Source organism: Oryctolagus cuniculus, chromosome 13 (assembly GCF_051225735.1).
Source record: "Oryctolagus cuniculus isolate XC-2025 breed Fujian yellow rabbit chromosome 13, ASM5122573v1, whole genome shotgun sequence".
Lineage (NCBI taxonomy): Eukaryota > Metazoa > Chordata > Mammalia > Lagomorpha > Leporidae > Oryctolagus > Oryctolagus cuniculus.
In genome coordinates this window covers 111,276,809-111,289,416 of record NC_142879.1, presented here as the reverse complement: position 1 = coordinate 111,289,416, position 12,608 = coordinate 111,276,809, and positions in this window count along the sequence as shown.

The following is a 12,608-nucleotide window of genomic DNA, read 5'->3' as shown; positions in this document are numbered from 1 at the left end:
TATACCAACATATTCTCAATGAAAATATGACAATTAGCCATTATTTAAAACCTTAATTTTGAAGCATCTCGACATTATGTGTTATGCTTTAAAAATCCATCTTAGTCCTTCATCTTAGTCCTTTCCTGTCTGCCTATTGCTTTGACATTACTGATTTGTTTGCTGATGCCCTTCTCAGCAATATCTGTATTTTATTTTATTTCATCCACATGTAAACTTATGTTCCATTTAATATTATACAAACATTTAAACTTAAAGAAGGAAATGAAAATAGGCACCTTTTATAAATGTGAGATAAAAGAATTCAAATTTAAGAATTTGCTTTTATTTTATTGAATCTAATTTATTTGACGTCTAATATTGAAAATTTTTTTTCTCTTCTCCAGTTAGTAACCTTTAGAAAATGTGCCTGCTGGTGCGTGGCTCAATAGGCTAATCCTCCACCTGTGGCACCGGCACACCGGGTTCTAGTCCCGGTCAGGGTGTCGGATTCTGTCCTGGTTGCACTTCTTCCAGTCCAGCTCTCCGCTGTGGCCCAGAAGTGCAGTGGAGGATGGGCCAAGTGCTTGGGCCCTGCACCTGCATGGGAGACCAGTAGAAGCACCTGGCTCCTGGCTTCAGATCAGCATGGTGCGCCGGCCACAGCATGCCAGCCACAGTGGCCATTGGAGGGTGAACCAATGACAAAGGAAGACCTTTCTCTCTCTCTCTCACTGTCCACTCTGCCTGTCAAAATGAAAAAAAAAAAAAAAAAAGAAAATGTGCCCAAGTGAATTGTGAATATTCATTATTTATATGGTGAAGTAAAGTATTTTAAAATGAAGAAACCATTATTTCTATCCTAAAACTTCTACTGATTTAAACAATAATATTATGTGTGTATATTAGGGAAAAGGAAAATGCAAATAAGCAGAAGAAATAAGACATTCATAGCCCTACCACTGAGAAACGTTCTATTTTAATCCTTCATGATTCTTACTTCTGTATCTTCTTCTGCAAATATAATTGCTGTGGTGCAGCTTCAGTTTCTTCTTTCTTTTCTAGATTCAAAACATGAAAATGAAGTTTGAATAAGAGATTAATGTAACAGTAGTAATAGCAACAGGTTAAAAGTACAAAGATGGCAAAGGTTGTCAGAAAAATGTTATTTCAAAAATAATCTAAGCTAAAGCTCAGCATTAAAGCCGAAACAGAGCAAAACAATAAATGCCCTATGCAGTTAATATGCCAATACTTGTATCTTTAAACATGTCAGTGTTACAACTAAAGTTGGAGATAGATCAAGAAGACATTGTAACTGCAGTTATTTGTTTGATTACATAAATCAAGGAAGAGCATACTGATAGTCCTGTTCCAGGCTCATAATCCCTTGTCCATGAATTCAAATCTAAAAGACCCTGAAAATGTGAGGCTCTGACACAATAGTTAAGATGTCACTTGGGAACCCACAGCCCATACGCAGAATTCCTGAGCTCAATCCTGCCTTCAGTTCCAGCTTCCTACTAACATGTGGCAGGTGATGGATTAAGTGCTTGGCTCCCTGCCATACACTTATGAGACTCAGTGAGTTCCAGTTCCTGGCTTCATCTTAGCTCAGCCCATTCCCAGCTGTGATGGGTAGTCAGGACTGAAGCAGAAGATGGAAGGTATCTGTAAATCTCTGTCTCTCTCTCTCTCTCTCTTCCTCTCTCAAATAAAATGAAAGTAAATTAATGGTTAAATCCCTGAAAAGATAGTTTTTCAAATAACTTAGTGATGAAATTGCCCTCCAAATGACCTGATATGAGGATAGATGTAGTTCTATTGATCCCACTTCATATGAATATTATGCTTTACTAAAAAAGACCAATGTGCTTGGCTGTAGACAAGTACCTCTGTCTCCACTTGAGGTTAGACATAATTTATGTTATTCAATTTTTTGCTGCCTTTCCAAATAATAAATAATCATTTTATTATATTTTTAAAGATTTATTTATTTATTTGAAAGGTAGAGTTACAGATAGAGGGAGTTACACATACACACACACACACACACACATAAAGATAGGGAAAAGGAGAGAGGGAGACTGGGAGAGAGGAATAGAAGGAAAGCAGGGAGAAAAAGAGAAAGGGATAGAATCTTCTATCCACTGATTCATTCCCCTAAATGACCATAGAAGCCAGAGCTGGGCCAGGCCAAAGCCTGGAACACTATCTGGGTTTCCATGTGAGAGTAATATGGACCCAAATATTTGGTCCATCCTCCAATCTTTTTGCAGATGCCTTATGAAGGAGCTGAGTGGAAATGAAGCAACTGCTCTCAAAATAGATGTCATATATAACCCTGGCATTGCAGGACACGTTTAACCTGGTGCAATATATCAGCTCAAATTAATAGATTTTAAAAGAACTGTTTGACAATTTTGATGGCTGAAAAAACAAAAAGAATAATATTATTTCATAATCAATGGAAATTATATGAAACAAACTTGAATGATCATAAGGTTTTATTGGTTGAGGCAAGTGCTGTGGCACTTTAATCCCATATGGGCCAAAGTTCTAATCCTGGCTGCTCCTCTTCCAATCCAGCTCTCTGCTATGGCCTAGTAGAGCAGCAGAGGATGGTCCAAGTACTTGGGCCCATGCACCCATATGGAAGACCCAGAAGAAGCTCCTGGCTCCTGGCTTCAGATTGGCACAGCTCTGGCCATTGCAGTCATTTGGGGAGTGAATCAGTGGAAGGAAGACCTTTCCCTCTATCTCTCCCTGTCTTTTTCTGTAACTCTGCCACTCAAATAAATAAATAAAATATTTAAAAAATGTTTAATTGACATATGACCACCCATTCATTGTCTATTATCCCTGAGACCAGAGTTGAATAGTTGTGATAGACACTAAATTGGCATACATGTCTCAAACATTTGCTTCACTATTTTCCCATCTCTCCAAAATATCATTACCTTTTTAGCATTCCACAGTACTGTTTTGTGTGAAATAAGTTGAATGAAGTACTCTGTGCCTTAATTCTATAACAGGACAAATGAACTCTCACCATTCTTTGGTTGCACCATGGATTTATTTCTCCATACCCAAGCACTCACACCATCCACTTTCCCTGGAGCACCCCTCTCTTGTGCATTCAGAAACTCCTGGTCATCTTTCAGAATCTCATCCAAATCCCACCTTCCTAGAGTTTCTCTTGAGTCCTCTAGGCAGAATCAGCACCTACACCCTGCTTCCACAGTGCTGAAGATGGGCCTCTAGTGTTTCTGTGAGGAGCCAGGGTGAAGGAAAGGCATTCATATCTTCACATACCGTGTAGTAACCCCTGCCCCTCTGCTCTCTCCATGCATGCACCTTCCTCTCTAGTCTCATCAGCATATGAAGTCATTGTTTTAGCAATAAAATGAGTGAGATGGGATGGGAACATTCATTGCAGTGATCTGGTAAGCCTCAGTTTCACTCAGAAAATAAGATGCTCCAGATCCCCCAAAGCACTGGATATGTCCATTATAGAATTTTCACATTTCTTTTTTCATTTCATTGCCTTTGTTAGACCAAGCTCCTAAAACAAGGGAAGAAGTTTTTTGTCTCTTTACAGCTCTCATTTCAAAAGGCAGGCATATTCCACAGACTTTGGGAGAATTGCATTGCATGAGGTACTTTTACTGCCATGGTTCTGAAATAATGCTACTATCTTGGCAATAGGGAAAGACAACCTATGACTTCATATAGATCAATGTTGATAAATAATGAGACAGGGCACGAAAATCTTTAAGGATAGTGATTTTCAAACTTTAGTGCGCTTAGGACCCACACACAGAAATGGTCCAATAGGCAGATTTCAGAACCTCACCCCAAGCATTCTGAATTGTAAAAGCATGACATCCAGAAATACACTTGCTGGTCAGCTTGAATCTTATAACTCAAGTAGTCATAGACTGTACTGTTTGGGGACCCAGAGACATGTTGCCCATTTAGTTTAGGGATTCACAAAGACACACTCCTTCCTAGGATATTCTTAGGTACATATAAGGATATATTGCTTTGGGATAGCTTTAAGTTAAAGGAAACTCATTCAGGAGATAAATTAGATGTCACTTATATTGCAAACAGATGTTCATTGTATGAAAAGATCTGCTACAGGTGGCCATTGAAAGATCCAGAAACCCCTGATAGCTTTCAAAATTGTATGTTATTTTAAATATGATTTACACTCAAGTTTTCTGGAACATTGCTGTTGTTATGTTCCTTAAAATTTATGCTCATATGCAAATTCCCCAAAAATGTAACATCACACCCCTGGTAACTTTTTAAAAATTTAAGATATCACAATGGTAGTTTATCACATTTCATTTGATTATTATATCAACAGGGTTTCTAGGACATCACAATTGATTATGAGAAAACAATGGTAGCATAGGGCATCACAAAGTTTAGAGATTCACAATAGATTTTGATTTCACATTTTTTATAACATAATTGGTTATAACACCATAATAGTTTTATGGCATCACAGTGGAAGTTTATAACATCACAATGATAGTTTATGATGTCACAATTATTACATCACAATGGCATATTCATGATGTCACAATGGCATTTATGGCTTCAAAGTTCAATTAACAACATTTGCATCTTTATGAAATCACAATTATATATGTATCATGGTATAAATCACAATATTGTCATGACAGTGACTTTCATGACATCACAATTTAATATGACATCACAATGGTGGTCTATGGAATCATGGTTATGACATCACAATGCTAGGTTTATGATTTCAATGATATTTTTAACTTCATAGTTGATTATCACATCACAATGGTTGGTTAGTGACATAACAATTGCCAGTTTATTGCATCATAACATTGATTTATAGCAAAACAGTGGTTTTTGTAATATTACAATTGATTATCATATCACAATGACAGTTTACCACATCATACTTGATTATAACTTTTAAAAAGTAGATTTCTGACTTCACAATGGTTTCTATGAGTACAGAACTGACTATGGCATCACAATGGTAGCTTTATAACATCATAATGTTTTATTGACATCAGAATTGATTATAATGTCAGAATGATAGGCTGATAACATCACAGTGGTTTTTAAGACTTCAATATAAATAATTACATCACAATGGTAGTTTATCATATCCTAGTTGAATTTTTGGCATTTTATGACATCACAATTGATTATGACATAACAATGGAACATTTATGACAACACAATGGTACGTTATGCCATTGCAATATTGGTTAACAGGATCACAATAGATTTTATGACATCACAGCTGGATATAACATGATAATGGTGGTTTATAACATCACAATTTATGCAGCATCACAATGGTTTATACAGAATAACAATTGCTTATGATATCACAAACTGATTATGGCTTCATATTGGTAGATGTATGACATCACAATGGTTTTATTAGTTAACTGATTATGAAAGCAAATTGTAAGTGTATGATATAACAGTGTGGTTGATTAGGAAATTACAAGAATTTTTCTGAAAACAATTTGTTAAGACATAACAATGATAGCTTTATGTCATTTACAACATGTTGTGATTATTACCTCACAATGGCCGTTTTATGACATCACAATGATTTTTATTGTTTCAATATTTCATCATGACTATACAATGTTTGACCTATGACATCACTATTACATATTTATTGCAGCACATCAGTATCTGACATCAAAATAGTTTTGATAATATCAGAATTGATTATAACATCAATATTGTAGCTTCTGACATCACAATTCATGTCTTCACAATACTTGCTTATGACATAGTAATTGACTGAGACATCATAATTATAGGTTTATGATATGACAGTGGTTTTTATGAATTCATAATTGAATATGACATCATAATGGTTAGTTTATGGGATCACAATTATGATGTCATAATGATAAGTGTTTGATGTGCCAATTATTTCAGAATTCACAATTAGTTATGCCACCACAGTGGTAGCTTTATGAGATCACATGGTCATCATGACATCACTAGGGTTGTTTATGACATCATAATTGATCATAATGCCACAATGGTAGTTTTATGACATCAGAATAGTTGGTTTATATCATGATAAGTATTCTATGACATCACAATTGATTATGACACAACAAATGTAAGTTTGTTACAGCACAATATTTTATGCCATCACAATACTGATCTAGGAAATCATAGGTGTTTTATGACATCACTACTGATTATGGTATCACAATGGTAGCTTATGACACCTTAATTGATTAGGATGGCACAACAGTGGATTTATAATTTCACAATGGCTTTTATGACTTGACAGTTGATTATGACATCACAGTGGTTGCTTTGTGATATCACAATGGTGGTTTATCAAATTCTGATTGATTGTAATATCACAAGGGTTTTGATTATGTCACAATTGATTATGTTATAACATTTATAATTTTATAAAATTACAGATTTTACGTATCACAATAGAGTTAAGCACAATAATTTTCATGATATCAGTTGACTACAGCATGATGGTAGTGGTTAGTGACATGAAAATTTATTATGACATGAGGATATTCATGGCATCACAATATTGGTTTATGACATAATAATAGTTTTTTGGCCTCATAATTGATTGATTCCAATACTGCATGGAGGTTCATAATATAGTTTGTTATGATGTCACAATGGTCAGTTTATTATAACCCAAATGATTCAATGACTGTGCAGTTGATTATGAGATCACATTGGTAGTTTTATAACATCACAATGATATTTATGATACAACTATAGTTTTCATGATATCAAAATTCATTATTACAACACAGTGGTAGTTTATGACACCACAACTGTTTTTACAATTCCCTGATCATTATGACATCACCATAGTAAACTTATAGTCATGTTTTTTGTCATCAGAATGGTGGATTATGACATAGTAAGTGATTATGACTCTATAATGGCATGTTTATAATGCCAGTGATTTTTTTATGATTTCACAATTGATCATGACATTGAAATGATAATTTTATGATATGACAATTGTGGTTTATGACATTTCAGTTGATTATGATATCACAAGAGTTTTTCAACCTCAGACTTGATTAATAAATAGCAATGGTAGCTTTATTTTATGTCATCTTAACATTGGTCTATGAAATCACAATGGGGTTTTTGATATCAGAATGGAATATAATATAATAGTGGCTTATAACATCACAATTGATTATGGCATCCAAATCTACCACAAAATGTAAGATTATGATACACCAAGGGTTTTTTACTTGGCAATTGATTTTGAAATCAACATGATTTCAAATCACAATAGATTTTGACATCACAATGGTGTTTATGACATCAAAATTGATAATGACATTGCAATATTAGGCTTATGATATCACAATGGTTGTTTGTTACATCCCAATAAATTATGACATCAAGGGGTCTTTACATCACAAACTATTGTGATATAACAATGGTAGCTTTATCATATTACAATGGATTTTTTAAGATTTATATTATTTATTTGAAAGACAGAGTTGGCCGGTGCCATGGCTCAATAGGCTAATCCTCCACCTGCGGCACCGGCACACCAGGTTCTAGTCCCAGTTGGGGTGCTGGATTATGTCCCAGTTGCTCCTCTTCTAGTCCAGCTCTCTGCTGTGGTCCAGGAGTGCAGCGGAGGTTGGCCCAAGTCCTTGGGTCCTGCACCCACATAGGACACTTGGAGAAGCACCTGGCTCCTGGCTTTGGATCAGCGTGGTGAGCTGGCTGCAGCAGCCATTGGGGGTGAACCAATGGAAAGGAAGACCTTTCTCTCTGTCTCTCTCTCACTGTCCACTCTGCCTGTGGAAAAAAAAAGAAAGAGTTACACAGAGAGTTAGAGACAGAGAGGTCTTCCATGTGCTGGTTCATTTCCCAGATGGCTGCAACAGCCAGAGCTGCGTCAATCCGAAGCCAGGAGCCAGGAGCTTCCTCCGGGTCTCCTATGTGGGTGTAGGGGCCCCACAACTTGGGCCATCTTCCACTGCTATCCCAGGCCATAGCAGAGAGCTGGATCAGAAGTGGAGCAGCTGGGACTAGATCCGGTTTCCATATGGGATGCCAGCACTGCAGGTGGTGGCTTTAACCTGCTGTACCACAGTGCCAGCCCCATAAAAATGATTTTTATGACATTGCAACAGACTTCAAGATAATAGTTATTTAAGATGATGTCACAATTGATTTAAAAATCCTAATGGTGATTTATGAGATGAAAACTGATTATCACATAGTTATGGTTGCTTTATGACAACAAAATAGTTTTATGACATCACAATTAACTATGAAATCACAATGGTGGTTGATTACATTATAGATTATGATGTAACAATTTTAATGCATCTGCAATTGATTGTGGCATATATTACATCACAAGTGTGAATTATGATATCACAGTATTGTTTTTTGTCATGGCAATCGTTATGGTGACATTAAAATTTTGACATCAATGGCATCACCATGGTTTTCATGTCATAATGTTGATTTTTGAAATTGAAAAGATTTTTGTGATAATATAATTGATTATAGCATCCTGTTGGTAGTTTATGACATCACCATTATGACATCATAATGATAGGTTTATGGTGTAACATTTGACTTATAATTTCACAATTGATTATGACAGAACAACTGTAGTTTTTGATAGCACAATTATGGTTTATCACATCTGAACTGATTGTGACATCACATAAATTTTTTAGTCTATCACAATTGATTGTAACATAGTAATGGTAGCTTATGATGTCACAATGTTTTTGTATAGTCATAATTGATTTTGACCTCTCAATGGTTTTTATGCCATCACAGTCCATAACACCATAATGGCAGCTTTATGACATCATAATGGAAGTCTATGACATCACAATTGGGTCACAATAACAGATTTGTAACTTTGGAATTTATTATGACAGCACAATGGTTAATGATGGTTATGACATCATTATAGTACTTCATGGCATCAGAATATTTGGCATCATAATTGTTTCCTGATATCACAATTGATTATTACATCACAGTGCTGGTTAATAAATTCACAATTAATTCTGCCATACAATGTTGATTTATGACATAACCATGTTAATATATGACACTATTTTTGACTATGATGTCTAATGATAAAATTATTGCCTCACAGTGGTATAATGAATTCACAATATAGTTTATGACATCATGTCTATATGACAACACAATTTATTATAACATCATAATTATAATTTATGACATAAAAATGATTATAATGACTCAATAGTGTGATTATGATGCCACAATACTTTGGGTGACCTCACAGTGATTATGTATTCACAATGGTTGATTTATATCACAATCATGGTTTATTAAATCACAATTGAGTATAATACCAGAAGGGTATTTGTATAACAATTGATTCAGACTTAACAATGATAGCTTACGACATCACAATGTTTTATGATATCAGAATATTTTTTTAAATCAGTGATTTTTGACATCACAGTCATAATATCATGACAGTTTTATTACTACAGAATTATTGGTTAATGACATCACAATAGTATATTAATTGCACCACTATACTTGTATACGATGTCTCTATGTCTCTCATGGAATCACAACTGGCTATAAATTCATACTGGTGGTTTTATGACATGCCAACTGATTATGCCATCACAAGAGTGGGTTATGCATCACAATTGGTTGTGATATAACAATTGTGGGTTTCTGATGCAGTAGTGTGTTTGTGATTTTAAACTTGATTGTGACATCGTAGCAGTAGGTTTATGACATCACCATGTTGGTTAATGGTATCAAAATATCAGTTTATGGACTCAAAATGGATTTTATGCCATAACAGTTGAATATAATATCACAATGGTGTTTTACTTCTTTTTTTTTAAGATTCATTCATTTATTTGAAAGTCAGTTACACAGAGAGAGGAGAGGCAGAGAGCGTGAGAGAGGTCTTCCACCCACTGGTTCACTCCCCAATTGGTCTCAATGGCTGGAGCTGTGCCAATCTGAAGCCAGGAGCCAGGAGCTTCTTCTGGGTCTCTTACATGGGTGCAGGGGCCCAAGGACTTGGACCATCTTCTGCTTTCCCAGGCTATAGCAGAGAGCTGGATCAGAAGTGGAGCAGCCAAGACTCAAACCAGTGCCCATATGAATGCTGGCACTACAGGCAATGGCTTTACCTGCTATGCTACAGCGCTGGCCCCAGTAGTTTATGAAATCACAATTATGACTTCATAATGATAGACTTATGACACCACAAGACTTTTTATGTATTTTCAAGTGATCATGAGATCATAATGGCAGGTTTTCAATATAAAAATGGTGGTTTATCATATCTTTGTTGATTATGATGTCACAAGGATATTTACAACATCACAATTGATTATGAAATGATTATGTCTTAATTGATTATGAGATGGAAGTGATATACTAACAATGGTTTTTACAAGCATCGCAATATTGATTTATGACATCATAATGGATTTATGATATCACAATCACATCATATTCATCATTTATATCACAATTGATTATGACATGTCACATGCCTTTATTTTATTGCTCTCTTGTACCTACTTTTAGCAGTGTCTGAACATGGCTCATTTGGGTTCTCCATAGTAGATTTGGAGTCACTGTTTGCAAATCTGTTCTTAGAGATCACATTCAGAGCTTGAAATCAGTCTAGGGTGGGAATATTTATAATAAAGAAATGGCCCACTGGTGTATCCCAGGATTCCCCTCCTCCTAAGGATCTGCTTTATCAGAATGACACTGCCCTGGCCCTTGTTCTTGTTTCATTCAAAGAGCAATATTTTTCTTCCCACAAAGAATATATTACATGCTACCTCTGGTTCTTAGTCAAAAGCTGGTTTAAACCTCAATTTCTAAGCTAGGAGTAAGTGCTCATTTTTGCATGTCTCCCAGGTTCAGAGCTTGTGCAGATTAAACATTCCCAATAACTTTTCAACTCCTTTCTTCACCCTGCTGCTAGATGCTTTAGCATGATCTTTAGGGAAGAACCTCAGTTGAAAGCAATGAGTTCTCCAAACTCAATGCCCATGGGACGGAGGAAACACTGGTTTTATTTAAAGAAGTAAAGGACTTGTTATAGATGTGTTGGAGGTCCCACTGTACCTGAAACTATGCTGGCTGGGGACAAAGTGATCAGACAGACAGACCCAGCTCCTGCCTTCTAAAAATTTATTGCCCAGCTTGATCTGATATTTCTAAATTACCCCCGCAATTTGAAAAACACCCTCTCTATGTGTCTACATTCCTGAAGAAATTCTGGGTTCTAAATCAAAAAACAGACTTAGCTCCCTACATTTTAAGTAATTGCCTTCCATCAGGCCCTCCATTTGCAACAGGATTGACCTTGGTTAAGTTGCTACACTTTTCTAGACTTCAGTTTCTTCATCTGTAAAATAGAAATGACAATCATACTAACTACTTAGTAAAATTAGTGTAAGTTATAAATGGAAAGCACTTGCCTCAAGACAATGTCCATCAAATAGCATGTGCTAGAAAAATAGTATTATTATATTTATGTGTTACTCTAAGTGCAATGACATATCTAAAAGCTTTCAGACATATAGTCTCATAATAATAAGCATTAAAAAGTGCTATTTATAGACTTAGAAAAATGCATTGTATTCTTAAGAATGACATCCTACATGTATTTAAACATATACATATATATATAATATATATATATACACATATATGGCCAGCGCCATGGCTCACTAGGGTAATCCTCCACCTGCGGCACCTGTACCCCAGGTTCTAGTCCCGGTTGGGGTGCTGGAGTCTGTCCTGGTTGCTCCTCTTCCAGTCCAGCTCTCTGCTGTGTCCCAGCAAGGCAGTGGAGAATGTTCCAAGTCCTTGGGCCCTGCACCCACATGGGAGAGCAGGAGGAAGCACCTGGCTCATGGCTTTGGATCAGCACAGCACACCTGCTGTGGTGGCCATTTTGGGGGTGAACCAATGAAAGAAGACCTTTCTCTCTGTCTCTCTCTCTCACTGTCTATCTTTGCCTATATAATATATATATATATATATATATATAGGCTTTATGATAGAGTAAAATGAAGAGTTTATAATGTGCCATGGAGTCAGAAAAGCCTGAAGTTAAATCCCCATTCTACAATTACTGGCCATGTGACCTTAGAAAAAGTCTCCCATTTCTCCATCTAGAAAATAAAGGTAAAATTAGCACAGTTGTTCCTTGATATGGGGAATTGACTCAAAATCCCCCCACTAGCACCAGACCTATGCATGCTCAAGTCCCTTGTTTGGAAGGGCCTGGAAATTTCACAAATCCTATACATATTCTCTGATATACTTTAAAGCAGTTCTAAGTTACTTATAATACTTCATATAATATAAATGTTTTATAAACAGTTATTATGCTCTACTACTTATGAAACAATGAAGAGAACCATGATGTTTTTATGTTTTTGATCTGTGGTTGGTTGACTCATAGATTGCAGTACTGACTGAGCCTTCTTCAGATGTGGGTGATGGGATTCATTTCGAATATGATTTCGGGGGGCTGGTGCTGTGGCACAGTGGGTTAATGCCCTGGCCTGAAGCACCAACATCCC